This window comes from Nomascus leucogenys, chromosome 10 (assembly GCF_006542625.1).
Source record: "Nomascus leucogenys isolate Asia chromosome 10, Asia_NLE_v1, whole genome shotgun sequence".
NCBI lineage: Eukaryota > Metazoa > Chordata > Mammalia > Primates > Hylobatidae > Nomascus > Nomascus leucogenys.
Window position 1 is genome coordinate 32,047,111 of NC_044390.1, and position 16,169 is coordinate 32,063,279.

Consider the following 16,169-nt stretch of genomic DNA (forward strand, 5'->3'; position numbering starts at 1 on the left):
TAAAGAAAGAAAGAGTGAAAGAAAGAATGAAAAGAACTATAAAGCAGTCCGAAAACCATTAACAAAGTGGCAGGATTACGTCATTACCTATCAATAATTACTTCAAATATAAACAGACTAAATTCTCCAATCAAAATACATAAAGTGGCTGAATGGATAAAACCAAGATCCACCTATATGCTACCTACAAGAGAACACACAGGATGGAGTGAATGAATGGAAAAAGATATTCAAGGCAAATAGTAACCAAAAGAGAGCAGACAAAATAGATTTAATTCAAATCTTTCACAAAACACCAGAAGTTTATTATATAATGATCAAAGCATTAGCTCAACAAGAAAATATAACAATTACAAATATACATGTACCCAACATCAAAACACCTGAATATATACCAGCATAGATGCAAAATATAAAGCATAAAGCAAAAAACAAGCAAAATATAAAATATAAAGCAAACATTGGTAAATCTCAAAGGAGAAATAAAGAATAATACAGTCACAGTAGAAGACTGAAATACCCCAGATACAATAAGCGTACAGCCAAACTGAGCAATACTGTAGACCAAATGGACCTAACAAATATATAAAGAACTTTCTACCCCCAAACAGAAGAATACATATTCTCAAGCACACATGGAGCATTTTCCAGGGTAGACCACACGTTAAATTACAAAGTGAAGTCTCAGTAAATTAAAGCAGACCAAATTCATTCTGGGTATCTTTTCCATCATAATGAAATAAAACTAGAAATCAATAATAGTAACGAAAAATGAACATTTACTAATATATGGAAACTAAACAAGACACTCTTAAGCAACCCTTGGGTTAAAGAGAAAATAACAGGGAATTTAAAAGATATCTTAAGATGAATGAAGCAAAAAAAAATTACATAGCAAAGCTTATAGGATACAACAAAAGCAGTATTAACAGGAAAATTTATAACAATAAATGGTTACATTAAAAAAGATTCAAATAAACAATGAACAAAATAGGAGAATAAACTAAGCCCAAATATAGCAGAAGAAAAGAAAAATAAAGATTAGAGCCAAAATAAAGAGTTTAGAAAAATAATTTTAAAAATCAACAAAACTAAGATTTTTTGTAGTCGACAAAACTGACAAAATCTTTAGCTAGACTAAGGAGAAGGAAACATTGAATCAAATTAAATCAGATGTGAGAGAGAAGCTATTATAATAAATACCTCAGATTTTTAAAAAAATTGTAAGAAACTATTATCATAATTATACACCAAGAAATTGGATAATCTAGAAGAAATTGATAATTTCCTAGAAATATACAACCTATCAATGCTAAACCAAGAAATAATGAAAACCTGTACTGACCAATAACACATAAGGAGTTTGAATTAGTGATTAAAAGCTTCCCAACAAAGAAAGACCCACCACCATACGTCTTCAAGGGTGATTTCTAACAAACATTCAAAAAAGAATTAAACTTTTCCAAAAATCAGCGGAGGGGACACTTTCGAACTCATTTTGTGAATCTACCTTTAACCTGATACCAAAATCAGACAAAGATGCCACATATAAAGAAAACTACAGGCCAATATCTCTGATGAACGTAGATTCAAAATTTCTCAATATAATATTAGAAAACCAAATGTAACAGCACATTAAAATGATTACACATCATAACCAAGTGGTATTTATTCCTGGGAAGCAAGGATTTTTCAACATTCACAAACTAATCAATGTGATATGCCACATTTTTAAAAAATAGAAAAAAAAAAGATCATCTCAACAAATGGAGTAAATGCATTTGAGAAAGTTCAACGTACGTTCATAATTAAAACTCTCAACAAAATGGGTATATAAGAATTACACTAACATAATAAAGGCCACAGATGAAAACTCTACAGCTTACTTTATAATAAATGGGGAAAACCTCAAAACTTTTCTCCCAACATACAGTAGATTTTCAACACTTCTATTCAACATACTATTAGAAATTCTAGTTAAACAATTACACAATTAAACAAAAGGTATCCAAATAAGAAAGGAAGAAGTTAAATTATATCTGTTTGCAGAAGACATGATCATATATGTAGAAAACCATAAAGACTCAACCAAAAAAATAAAACCTGTTAGAACTAATAAACACATTCAGTAAATTTGTAGGATAAAATATCGTCATAAAAAATCAGATCCATTTACATAAAAAAAGATGAACCATGGGAAAAGAAAACTAAGAAATATTTTCATTCACAATAACAACAAAATTAAAATACTAAAAACTAAACCCAATCAAAAAGTAAAAGACTTTTAAAAATTATAAAACATTAATGAAAATTAAAGAATATACAGACAAATGGAAAGCCATCCTATACTCTTGGGTTGAAAGATTTAATATTATTAAAATGTCTATACTACCCAAAGTGATCTAAAGAATCAATGCAATCCCTATCAAAAATCTCAGTAAAATTATTTACAAAAATAGAAAAAAAAATCTTAAAATTCATATGGAATCACAGAAGACCACAAATAGCTAAGAAATTTTGAGCAACAAGACCAAAAACGGAGGCATCACAAAGCTGGAGCCATTAAAAAAGTATGGTAATGGAACAAAAAGAGAGATTGATGAATGAAACCAAACAGCCCAGAAATACAACTGTGTTTCTTGTCGACTGATCTTCAACAAAGATGCCAAGAAGAAACAATGGAGAAAGGACAGTCTTGTCAATAAATCGTGCTGAGAAAACTGAATATCCACATGCAAAAGTTTAAAATTGGAACATAATCTTATAAAACAGTCTAAAAGCAATTCAACATGGATTAAAGATTAAACTTAAGACCTGAAACCACAGAACGACTAGAAGCACATATAGTTTCCATATGTTTCTTGATTTTGGCTGGGCAATAATTTTTTAGATATAACCTCTAAAGAAAGAACAAATACCCATAGCATATATAGACAAGTCAGACTGTATCAAATAATAAAGCTTCTGCACAGCAAATAAAATCATCAACAGAGTGAAAATTCAGCTTATGGAATGGGAGAAAATACTTGCAAACCATATGTCTGATAAGGGGTTAATATGCAAAACATATCAAAAATGTATACAACTCAATAGCAAAATAGTAAATAACCTGATTAATATATGGGCTAGGGATTTGCATAGATGTTCCTCAAAAGAATACATACAAATGGACAACAGATAAATCAAAAAGTGCTCAAATCACTAATCATCAGGGAAATGTTAATGAAAACCACAATGAGATATTACTTCACACCTGCTAGAAAAGCTATTATCAAAGATAAAAGAGAAGCATTGGTTAGGATGTTGAAACAAGGTAATCCTTTTACAATGTTGGTGGGACTATAAATTGGTGTTGCCATTGTGAAAAACAGTATGGAAATGCCTCAAAAAATTTTTTAAAATAGAACTACCACATAATCTAGCCATTCCACTTATAGATGTAAATGCAAAAGAAATAAAATCAGTATCCTAAAGAGATATCTGTATCCTCATATTCTCTATAGCATCATTCACAAATAACCAAAATGTGGAACCAATCTAAGTGTTCCTGGTAGGAAGAAGGGATTAAAAACATGTTACACACACACACACACACACACACACACACACACACACACACACACAGAATGAAATATTCGGCATTCAAAAGAAGAAAATACTGCCATTTTCAACAACATGGATGAACCTAGAAGACATTATATTAAGTAGAATAAGCCAGACACACAAAAACTAATACTGCATGATTTCTCTTACATGTGAAGTTTTGAAAAGTCAAACTCATAATTGCAGAGTAGAACAGTGGTTTCCAAAGCCCAGAGGCTGAGAGAAGTGGGGAAATGTTAATCAAAGGGTACAAAGTTTTAGTTACACAGAATAATAGTTTCTGTAGATCTAACATATAGCACTGTGACTCTAGTTAACAACAATGTATTGTATACTTGAAGTGTGCTTAGAGAGTTGATCTTAAGTGTTATCAGTCCAATCAAAAGGTATTTGAGGTGATTGATACATTACTTAGTTTGATTGTGAGTAGTTTATAGTGCATACATATATCATGACATCAGGTTGTACAGCTTAAATACATACATGTTTTATTGTCAAATATACCTCAATAAAGTTAGAAAGAAATAGTATGTGAAATTGATTGCTGGTGGTAGCCATGCACTAACATGTCCTCAACAAATTTTATTTTATTCTAATGGACTCATGAGTTGAATTTAAGCAGTTGTTTAATTAATTAAGATTTTTATAATTTTCTCCATTATCATATTATCAGGTAAGAAATAAAAATTTAGATTTTCCTTTTATTCTAAAATGTAAAGTTTCAACAGAACATTGATGCTGTGGTTTGAATGCATCCCCCAGAATCTATGCATTGGAAACTTAATCCCCAGTGTAATAGTGTTGAGAGGTGAGAACTTTAAGAGGTGATTAGGTTACCAGAGCTCTGTTATTGTGAATAGAGTAATGTCGTTATTGCAGGGCAAGATTTCTTATCATGACAGTGCATTTGTTATCATTTCAAGTTTGGCCTTCCCTTCCTCCCTCTCATGTGTTCTCTTATGTGTTCTCTTCTGCTTTTCCATCTTCTCCCATGGGATGACAGAGCAAGACGGCCCTTATCAGATGTAGACCCTCAGTCTTGGACTTCTCAGCCTCCAGAATTATGAGCCAAATAAATTTATTTTCATTATAAATTACTCAGTCTGTGGTATTCTTTTATAGAAGTACACAATGGATTAAGACAATGGAATACTGTATATGCCCCGAAAGTTGTTTTTCCTATTTTCTCTTTCAGGAAATGTAAATGATTGCATATGCTCTATTAAATGTCAAATGACTATGTCCCATATTTGTTTATAGAAAATATTTTTAACCCATCACTCTGAGCAAAACTTACAAAGTGCTGAAATATTTTGAAGTGAAATGGAAACTTACTTTCATATTATTATGGCATCTTGACAATTTGTTAGTTCCAAATTCCAGCAAACATTTTTTTCCTTCTAAGATTGAGATGTTCTATTAACAACACTTCAGGAGGGGGGGAACCTGTGACTTTCCTCTATTTTGTTGGTAATTATAAGCAGGAGGCAGTCACAGCTCAACTACATGTTGTAGGTGTGTGCTTGGTTTGGGAAGGAGGTTTACTTTGAGGAGAAAAACTAACCTATTATCTATGGAGTAAGAAAATGCCAGCCAGCGCAAATCTAAAAGTTTTTCAATTAAGCCAAGTAATTAGATTTTGGAATGTAGCCAGTGAACTTCCACTAAGCAATCTCTAAATTGTGAAACTCAATGCCACTTCCAAAAAGGTTGTGTAAGAATTATAAATAAAAGTGAAACAGAATAGAAAATGTCTGATGCATGCACTTATGACAAATGTGCTCCAGGACCAAAAACAGAAAAATATGCTTTCCAAGTTTCTCACAGCATAATGTGTCCTAATGAATTTTACATGGGAATTACATGTATGAAAGCAGTACATTGAATGAGCATAGTTTTCATAAACATAACCAAGCCTCTCTAAAATGGAATTCTCTTTACCCACTATAATATTGCATACCACTGTATGACAGAATGTAGACTCCACAGAATGTATGCCACTGTCTTTTCGAATAGTATTTTTGCAGTCATAAAAATAAAATCAGTCTTTTTATTAGGCTAGGTTACAAATCAATATTGAAAAATTATCAGTAAGAAATAGTATTTTTAACAGGGGTTAAATACAAACCTTGTTGTACTTTCCAGATAGTCTAATTTAACTCTCATTACATCTCTAAGAAGTAAAATACTAAACATGTTATATTTAAATCATGAATTAAAATAAGAGCTATTTTTTAAAAAAATCTTTTTTAAAACTTAACTTTGGAATCATCTCACACTGCTTGTTATTTCATTTTCACCTGCACTTTTTTATATCTTTTTGCATTTACTTTTTGTCTTGTTTTAGAAGAAAACATAAGAATGTCAAAGTGGTGTGTATATATTTAATCGACCTCCTGCTGCAAATATCTAACATTGCGGAGCTTTATGCTATGAAATAGAATTAATATTGACAATGATGAAAACTATTAGACAAAATAAAACCATATGTATTTTTATAGCCCAGAAATCTCTGTCATGATGGAATATAAGTGCTGCCTATGCATTTATGAGGACATATGAGACCATTAAAATGAAAACATCTCTTAATCATGAAAGACAGCTCTTCAAATACCTCATGCTTATGGATAATGGATTGTTAGAGGTTACAATGTCTAGGGTTCCCTAACCCGCTTCCCACAGACACATAATCATCTGGAAGATGCCCTATTATTTTTCTGAGTATCTCTCAGGAACAGGAAAGATGGTTCAGAGCCGGAAGTACATACAGTGACAATGTAAAATGGTACCTTACACTTACACAGAGTTTTAGTCAAGATATGGGAAGTTAGAGGAATTAGATGATATGTATTATTTTTTTACAATGCTGTAAAACATGCCTTTGCACTCTGAAGTGCAAAAATGAAAAAAATAGAATAGTAAAAGTATAAAAGCTTCAAACATAGCTATTGTAAATATAATAGCAAAATGTTTTATTTTTCTTGATAAAAAGACAATGAGAATCTGCCACAGAGCTCTGAAACAAAGTTGATTTTGCATGATGTATATATGCAAGATTGACAACTCAAAGTTCTATATGAGCTAAAGAAATAGAGGGGAAAAAAGGATATTCGTTCCTCGCAAGTTACTCTGCCTACCCTTTTTATCTGATCTCCATTTGAAGACAGATAGTTATAAGATTATGAAACTTCTCTATAGAGAACTCTCAAGTGAACTCACTATGTCCTGAAAATAGCTGAATGTTCTAGTATCTCATCACCAACCCTGGATTCTTTGGGTCCCAAATGTCCATTGATTTATTATTACTGAGAACCAATGTATTATTATTGAGAATCAGGATGCCTTCTCCCGCAATAATACTACAAATCTCTGGCCTTTGTTACTTATGAACTGCATACAAGGTCTGGAAGCCAAGAAGTTCATGGCAGGTCCCAGGTCAGGACCATAGACTGTGGACCACATCTATTAGTAAGAAGAGTCTTAGAACAGAATTACCTCCTTTGTTCAGCAGGAAAGGATGGCAAATTGGAGGAATTCACATTCAGTAGCCGAGTTTGTTCTGACACTGTGAGCCTCTACTTTTTCTAAAAAGTAGAAAAAATTTTGACACCACTTGGAGTCAAAATACCTATGCTTACATATCAACAATAGGACTCACTGCTTGTGTAACTTGGGGATCTCAATTGTAAGTACTGCTCCTAAAATGAGGAATTTAGCTCAGTGAGATCTAATTCAGGTATTGGATTATTGGTGAGAATTTATTTTATTTATTTTATTATTTTATTTTATTATTTTATTTATTTTATTTTTTTATTTTTGAAACGGAGTTTTGCTCTTGTCGCCCAGGCTGGAGTGCAATGGCAGAATCTCAGCTCACTGCAACCTCCACCTCCCTGTTCAAGTGATTCTCCTGCCTTAGCCTTCTGAGTAGCTGGGGATTATAGGCATGTGCCACCACACTGGGCTACTTTTTGTACTGTTAGTACAGACAAGGTTTTGCCATGTTGGCCAGGCTGGTCTCAAACTCCTGACCTCAGGTGATCCACCTGCCTCAGCTTCCCAAAGTGGCGGGGGAGGCACGAGGCACCGTGCCCTGTCTCTACAGAATTTAGTGGTTAGCTTTTATTATTATTATTATTATTATTATTATTATACTTTAAGTTCTAGGGTACATATGCACAATGTGCAGGTTTGTTACATATGTATACATGTGCCATGTTGGTGTGCTGCACCCATTAACTCGTCATTTACATTAGGTATATCTCCTAATGCTATCCCTTCCCCTTCCCTGCACCCCACAACAGGCCCCGGTGTGTGATGTTCCCCTTCCTGTGTCCAAGCGTTCTCATTGTTCAATTCCCACCTCTGAGTGAGAAAATGCAGTGTTTGATTTTTTGTCCTTGTGATAGTTTGCTGAGAATGATGGTTTCCTGCTTCATCCATGTCCCTACAAAGGACATGAACTCATCCTTTTTATGGCTGCATAGTATTCCATGGTGTATATGTGCTACATTTTCTTAATCTGGTCTATCATTGATGGATATTTGGGTTGGTTCCAAGTATTTGCTATTGTGAATAGTGCCGCAATAAACATACGTGTGAATATGTCTTTATAGCAGCATGATTTATAATCCTTTGGGTGTATACCCAGAAATGGGATGGCTGGGTCAAATGGTATTTCTAGTTCTAGATCCTTGAGGAATTGCCACACTGTCTTCCACAATGGTTGAACTAGTTTACAGTCCCACCAACAGTGTAAAAGTGTTCCTATTTCTCCACATCCTCTCCAGCACCTGTTGTTTCCTGACTTGTTAATGACGGTCATTCTAACTGGAGTGAGATGCTATCTCACTGTGGTTTTGATTTGCATTTCTTTGATGGCCAGTGATGATGAGCATTTTCTCATGTGTCTCTTGGCTGTATAAATGTTTTCTTTTGAGAAGTGTCTGTTCATATCCTTTGCCCACTTTTTGATGGGGTTGTTTGTTTTTTTCTTGTAAATTTGTTTGAGTTCTTTGTAGATTCTGGATATTAGCCCTTTGTCAGGTGAGTAGATTGCAAAAATTTTCTCCCATTCTGTAGGTTGCCTGTTCACTCTGATGGTAGTTTCTTTTGCTGTGTAGAAGCTCTTTAGTTTAATTAGATCCCATTTGTCAATTTTGGCTTTTGTTCCCATTGCTTTTGGCGTTTTAGTCATGAAGTCCTTGCCCATGCCTATGTCCTGAATGGTATTGCCTAGGTTTTCTTCTAGGGTTTTTATGGTTTTAGGTCTAATATTTAAGTCTCTAATCCATCTTATATTAATTTCTGTATAAGGTGTAGGGAAGGGATCCAGTTTCAGCTTTCTATATATGGCTAGCCAGTTTTCCCAGCACCATTTATTAAATAGGGAATCTTTTCCCCATTTCTTTTTTTTGTTAGGTTTGTCAAAGATCGGATGGTTGTGGATGTGTGGTATTATTTCTGAGGGCTCTGTTCTGTTCCATTGGTCACTGCCCAAGGTAATTTATAGATTCAATGCCATCCCCATGAAGCTACCAATGACTTTCTTCACAGAATTGGAAAAAACTACTTTAAAGTTCACATGGAATCAAAAAAGAGCCCACATTGCCAAGTCAATCCTAAGCCAAAACAACAAAGCTGGAGGCATCACGCTACCTGACTTCAAACTATACTGCAATGCTACAGTAACCAAAACAGCATGGTACTGGTACCAAAACAGTGGTTAGCTTTTGAGCAACATTTGATACCATGCTTAAATATTTTAAACAATAAGGAATCATTAATCAGCATAAAGCATTGAGAATCATGTGTTTCCGATGCTTGTTTCAGAATGTTTCCTGATGGTAAGGTGATGAGAGTTGAGAGCCTGGGTATCAGAAGACTGGTTACAAGAGTGCTGCAATCATCAGGCTGCCGATGAAGCAGAGAACACACTTCAGCGTTGAGTGGGTCCAGCATATTCAGAGCAGACAGTTTTCTTTGTGGTGTGAGTTCTCTAGAAGTCACAGATAGGTTCCCAGAGAAGGACAAACTCGTTAAGGAAACTTCTATTCCATAAGATTGGTGCTCTGTAGAATGGATGATAATTTTGTGTGGGTTTTCTAGGAACTCTAAGCATTGTAAGAGCTTAAGGGAAGGGAAAGAAAGAGCAATTATTCAACTGTGATTTATAAATGGTTTCATAGAACAAATCTCGCTCGGGTGGAGCATGCATCTAAACATAGTGCCACCTAGAGGAAGGGAGAGATCCAGATAAAGTCAACTATCCTAAATATCTCAGGGGGCAAAACAAACTGACCTAATGTGAACACTGTCTATGCTTATGAGTTGGAGGTTATTAAAAATCATACCCACCCACCACTATTCCTGCCAGGACATATCCAGAAACTGAGACGTAATAATTTCCTTATATAAAAGTCTACTGTTAAAAGTGTTAATATGTTATTGGAGTGATGTCTGGTATTAATCCATTACCGCCTATTTGTAAGTAGCAAAATAGATACCATCAAGAAAGGAAAACACCTACAAGAAATAGGGAAACAGACCAAACCAGTTGGGATGGGGCTATCTTGAAAAACACTACCAAGAAAACTGAGCTGAACCTAGCTAGGACTCCAGAAAAGAAGAAGTTTCTCAGTCATGTCATGTATGGTATCAGCATCCTATAGGTACTTGGCATTCCTGTGGTGTGTGCTCTTCCCTCCAAAGGTAAGCCTATGCTTCTATATACTGGAAATTAACTCTAGAAATGAAACTGTTCTTATTTTTTCTTTTTATTTTTCCTGGTGATTAATTATTGTTCTTTCATGGTGTTTCTCTTAAAATCATCCAGTTGATCTATAAAAATTTATGCAACTTATTGTGTGGAAACACCCTGAGAAGAACAAAGAGAAGTTTAAATAATGAGGACCAGGATATCTGCAAGTAAGCCAATAGTCATTCTTTCCTTCCTTACTAAGAAAACCCAGTTTTATTCAGGGTGAAAATGGACCGACTTTATCATTTTGTAGAATTTACATTTTGTAGCTCTCCCTGGAAGCTAGAAACATTTATGTAACATAGTTTTGTCCAGTCGTATATAATAGAGAGAAAATATTTGATTTTTTGAGAAAAAAGTCTCTAAAGAGAACTAATCTGGCCAGGACATACACTTTTACCTCCTGCTGCTCTTGTGCTTCTTGCCCAGAATATAACTGTGGTGCTGGAAGTAGGACAGCCATTTTGTAGTTTCAAGGTGATATGTCTGAGCTAAAAAAAAGTAAACTGAAAATATAAAAATCAGGGTATCTGATGGCATTGTGGTTCGCCTCACTAGTCTCATTAAGTGAGACAAATAAAACTCCACAGCAGAAAGAATTAATTAATTTAGGAGACTCATGTCAATGTCTGGGTAAGAGGTAATGAGAACAAGACAGCTAAGCTTATAGATAGACATTCATGTCTTCAAGAACCGCAAGTCTTATTGAAGTCATCAGAGATAAGTAGATAATTCTACTTTGATAAGAGAAATTCTGCAATATTTATGAAACCATGGTGTTACAGTTCACTGACTTGGCTTGAGTAAATGTTTTTCAAAGGAGGTAACACTTACAGTTACTTGGAGAATGAGAAGTTTTCCAACCAGTCTCAGAGATATATGAAAGGAATAGCTGGGGGAGGAAATTCAGGCAGAGAGATGAATCTGTGTAAGAGCACAAAGTCTTACATAAAAGACGGAGGGAGGTGGTTACAAATATTTTGAGGCAACTGGAGGCTTATTTGCACATCAAAGTGATGGGAAGGTGAGCCAAGTCAGAGGGCAGGAGCCAGATGTTGAAGGACAGTATAGGCCATGCTTAGAAGTTTGGGCTTCGCCCCATAACCGGGATTTGCAAACTGGCAGCCAGCAGAGAATCCCTTCTTGGTTTGGCAAGTACGAAATTTTATAAGTTTTAAATTAGAACTTTCTAGGTAAGGAGGGATCTATATCCTTGAAAAGTACACATATATAGAAATAAGTGGAAGATAGATACTTTACATGAGAAAAGGCTTGATTTCAGACAAGCTATATATATATATATATATATATATATATATATATATATATATATATATATATGCCAGGAGAAGTGATGAGTTAAACATCTAATAAACTCCAGCAAATATGGGAGGATGTGAGAAATGGTCCTGTTCAAGTGTGCAGAAAGGAGAGCAGAGTAGCCAGGGAAAATATTTCTTTTCAATTCGTATTTAATAAATTGAATTTTACCAACAAAATTTTCAGGATTAAAAAATACAGCTCTCTAATCCCTTTAAGTCACTAATATATTGGCATCCCAGTCAAACCAATAAGTAATTGATCAGTAATTTAGTCAACAATAAATATTTAGGAAGTATTTGCCAAATACAGATATAACTCTCTAAACTTTTGGGAAGTCTAATATTGTATTTTTGCTTAATAGACATAAATTCTAAAAACTAAGATGTGGCAACACTATAGATATTCATTATTATAGTAAGAAATAAGGTAGATAGTAAAAAGGAAAACTAACTATTAAAGAATAACAGATTTAAAATGGTCAATTTACAAGGTAATATTAATAAATTATCAAGTTATGCCAAAATATATTACTTAGCCCAAGTAGTTTTGGCATCTTCAATAATGAATACACCATATAAAATGCACAAATAGAAATAGAAAGCCAGAATATATCCTGTGAGCATTTTTACCAGTGCGTTAATGACCTGCTTGAGTTAGTACCTTGGGCTTTGCCTCCAGCCTTAAAATATAGTCGGTTATTACCTGCTCAAATCTATGCCAGCATGTTTTAACTAGACTAAATATACTCTAAAGAGAGGTAAATATTATACTATTTCAATTTCATTCTCAGCTTCTAAAATCACAGCTATTATTCATAATTCAATTGTAGTTTTGAGTATGCTATAATGTACCTGTAAGTGAAAATCATGTACTTGTGAGAGTGTTTAAGTTTTTTGACTCATAAAATTAGAAATAACAGAGCGTGAAGTGGATTTAAAATATGTTCTTATATATACTTAAACAATGTATGATCATTTTTTTCTTTTTTACCAAATATAATTTAGTTATGCCTTCCTTAGATCATAGCTTTTGAGATGATGTTAAAATACAGTTTGCCAAATAAACTAAACATAGCCAAGATTTTAAAACCATTGTCAAAGTATAATAGAAACATATGGTATTCAGGGCAAGTTTCATTCATTTAAGTAATTATTGTTAATTTGCTCATTATTTGAACTAACTCCTCCTCCTTCCTCTTGTTCCACAGCCAAAAAAGCAATTTGTGCTGCGTTAATTGTTCACAGAAATAAAGTATGTGGGGAGGGGGACAATATTTGAAGATTTAAATGGTCAGTGCTACTGCTGCATTTCTTGTTCATCCAAAGTAAAACTAGATAATATTTGTGTAAGCAGCACCTTGTTGGTTGGATAGCTGAGAAATTACCGTAATTTAAGTTTTGGTTTGCTTGAAGTTTCAATAAGCTTAGGGTCATTATGAAGCATTACCTTGTCATGAATTTTAAAGATAAAATTCATATTGATGATGATGATGATAATAACATCCACATATATTGGTTTTAATTAAGCAAATAGAATGTGCAAGTACTATATTAAATGCTTATTCCCAGATTACCTCCTTTCACCTTCAAAACAATCCTATACAAAGTAAATGCTATTATCTTGGTTTCATAGATACTAATATCCTGTATCTGTTGAGTTCTAATTATGTGTTCAAATATCAACATCACAATGAGATAGTTACCATTTTCTAGAAAAGAAAATCCAAACTTAGAGTGAGAAAGTGATTTACCTACATTTCCATATGTAGTGATATTGGAGTCATGACTCATTTGTAATTTAAAACCTCATGTTCTTAACCGCAGTGCTGTGGTTATCATATGTATTAATCAGTGTAAGTAAATGTAAATGCTTTAACAGAGAAACTTTGAATTTCATCAGATTGACAAAATAAAGTTTACATTCCTTACTCATGTTATGATCCAAGATTCAATGCAGTTGAAATGTTGAAAGGTTGTCTATCAGTAATGGAATCTGAGAAACAGACTTAATTGGAATGCCCAAAGACAAAAATGTAATAGATTTGATATAAATAAAACATTTTATCTGCCACACCTTATAAGTAAATCTTGACTTTTCTGTGTGAAATAAGAGAACTGTTGAATGATTTTAAGCACAAAATATAAATAAATTTCTATTTTAGAATAATGACTATGGTAATATTACAGAGACTAGACTGTACAGGGTTAAATGAGATAAGAAAATATGAAGCTATTTAGGGAAACCAATTTAGATGAGAAATGATGGGAGCAGGAATAATACAGTGGTTACGGGAATTAAGAGAAGAGGTAGGAAAAGCCTCCAAGAGCAATTTGGAGGATAGATTCAAAAAGACTTATTCAATATTAGGTGTAACCAATTAAGCAGAATGATCAACAATACTCCTGAGGTCTTAAGTAGGGAGAACATCATGGATGGTAGTAGGTATTATAATGTATAAGTGATTTATCTACATGTATGGAACAGTGTCAAGTAGGAGTCCTTTGTCTACTTGGGACACATACTGATTGTGCTGCATATGAGTTTGTTTGCCTTTTTATAAGAACTTTCTAACAGCAAAATCAAGAAAAATCAGAAGAGAAAAATCAAGTAAATTAACCTGGTTTCATTCATTCAATCATTTATTCAACAAATAAATATTTGTCAAGCACTGTGCTAGAAATTGTGAGGAGTAAAATAAAAGACACAATCTCTGGGTTGAGGATATTTAGGTTTAGCAGAAGACAGTTGTTGATATGGTTTGGCTGAGTCCCCACCCAAATCTCACCTTGAATTGTAATAATCCCTACATGTCAAGGGTGGGGCCAGGTGGAGGTAATTGACTCAGTTTCCCCATACTCTTTTCGTGGTAGTGAATAAGTCTCACAAGATCTGATGATTTTATAAATAGGAGTTCTGCTACATAAGCTCTGTCTTGTCTGCTGCAATGTAAGACATGACTTTGCTTCTTTTCTCCCTTCCACCATGATTGTGAGGCCTCCCCAGCCATGTGGAACTGTGAGTCAATTAAACCTATTTCCTTTATAATTTACCCAATTTGGGGCATTTCTTTATTAGCAGCTTGAGAACAGACAAATACAGTTGTGATTCATCTTAATAAGTGTCAAATCAAAGCAAATTCGAGATTTTACAACAACTTATAGAATAGAAACCCAAAAGGGTAGCAAGAGAGTGTCGAAACAGCATGTTCTCATTTATAAGTGGGTGCTAAACCTTGGGTACTCATGAACATAAAGATGGCAATAATAGACACTAGGGACTACTAGAGTGGGGTTGGGGATAAGGATTGAAAAACTGTTGGATAGTATTCCTATTACCTGGGTAACAGGATCATTAGTATCTCAAGCCTCAGTGTTGCATAATATATTCATGTAACAAACCTACACATGGACCCTCTGAATCTAAAATAAAAGTTGAAATTATTTTTTAAAGTCTTCATAAATGTTGAAAAAGACATAAAATTTAGCTAAGCAAACAAAAAGAGAAGATATGTTTAGGCTTACAGAAGTATATGCACACAGGTTCAGAAAAAAAAATAGAAACGTCGTGATTGAGGATTACAAGAAAGTAAGCATGACCTGAGTAAGGAACTGGAGAAGGATTGGCAAGAAATAGGGCTTATGAGGTAAGAGTTGCTAGGATATGAAAGATTCTTACAGTGTGTCATAAGCCTTTTAAAGACTTATTAGAAGTTGAAAGTTAAAGTCACAGAATAATTATTGGCAGAGAAATGACATAGTCACATTTGTGATTTATAAAGGTAATTCTTACAATGGTGTGAAAAATAGATTGGATAAAAACAGGACCAGAGGCATAGGATCCTGTCAAGGCACTTTTAGAGAAGTCTAACAGAGAAGCCATAGTGGTCTGAAGCAAAGTAGTTGCAGTGAGAATGGAAAGGAAGGGAGGAATTCAAGAAGTGTTAAGAGGCAAAATGGATAGAGTCTTATCTCCAATGAAATTAAAGGCTAAACAACAGGGAGAAACTGAGGCTAATTTCTAGGCTTATGATTTAACTAGATATTTAATGGTGGCAAGAGAGGTATTTAATGGCAAGGCAGGAAAAAATGTAAAGATAGGGAGATCTGAGCAGCAAAGAAGAAAGTAAACCTAGTGTTTATTATGTGTCAATATCTCTGAAGCATTCAAGTAGAGATGTCCAGTAGAAAGTTGGAAATAATTCTCTAAGTATAACAAAATATGACTCTTAAGTTTCATGCATTGTCTATACCTATCCCTACATGGGTCAGTGCTTTAATGATGCCAAGTTGAGCCTCAGACTTTTTTTTTTTTCCATTTGACTTAGTTGGAAGACTCTTACAAGTGACAAGTGAGAATAGGAGGAGAAAAAAGGTTAAATGCAAACACATCACCCACCATTACTACTTATTGTCATTAGTATCATCTTTTTGTAAAAGATGATAATTATTAATTGGAGGAAGCCAACACTTACCTTTTTTATATC

General features: G+C 33.9%; 1 long non-coding RNA gene across 1 annotated transcript in view; it reads right to left on the minus strand.

Annotated features, from left to right (window-relative positions):
• Positions 1–8,869: 8,869 nt before the first annotated feature.
• Positions 8,870–16,169, minus strand: part of LOC101178394 — a 46,608-nt gene continuing 39,308 nt past the window's right edge. The window contains exons 3-4 of the long non-coding RNA XR_001114130.2: positions 10,764–10,854; positions 8,870–9,732 (exon numbers count right to left, since the gene is read on the minus strand). This is a non-coding gene — a long non-coding RNA (uncharacterized LOC101178394). The remainder of the gene's footprint in view (positions 9,733–10,763; positions 10,855–16,169) is intronic.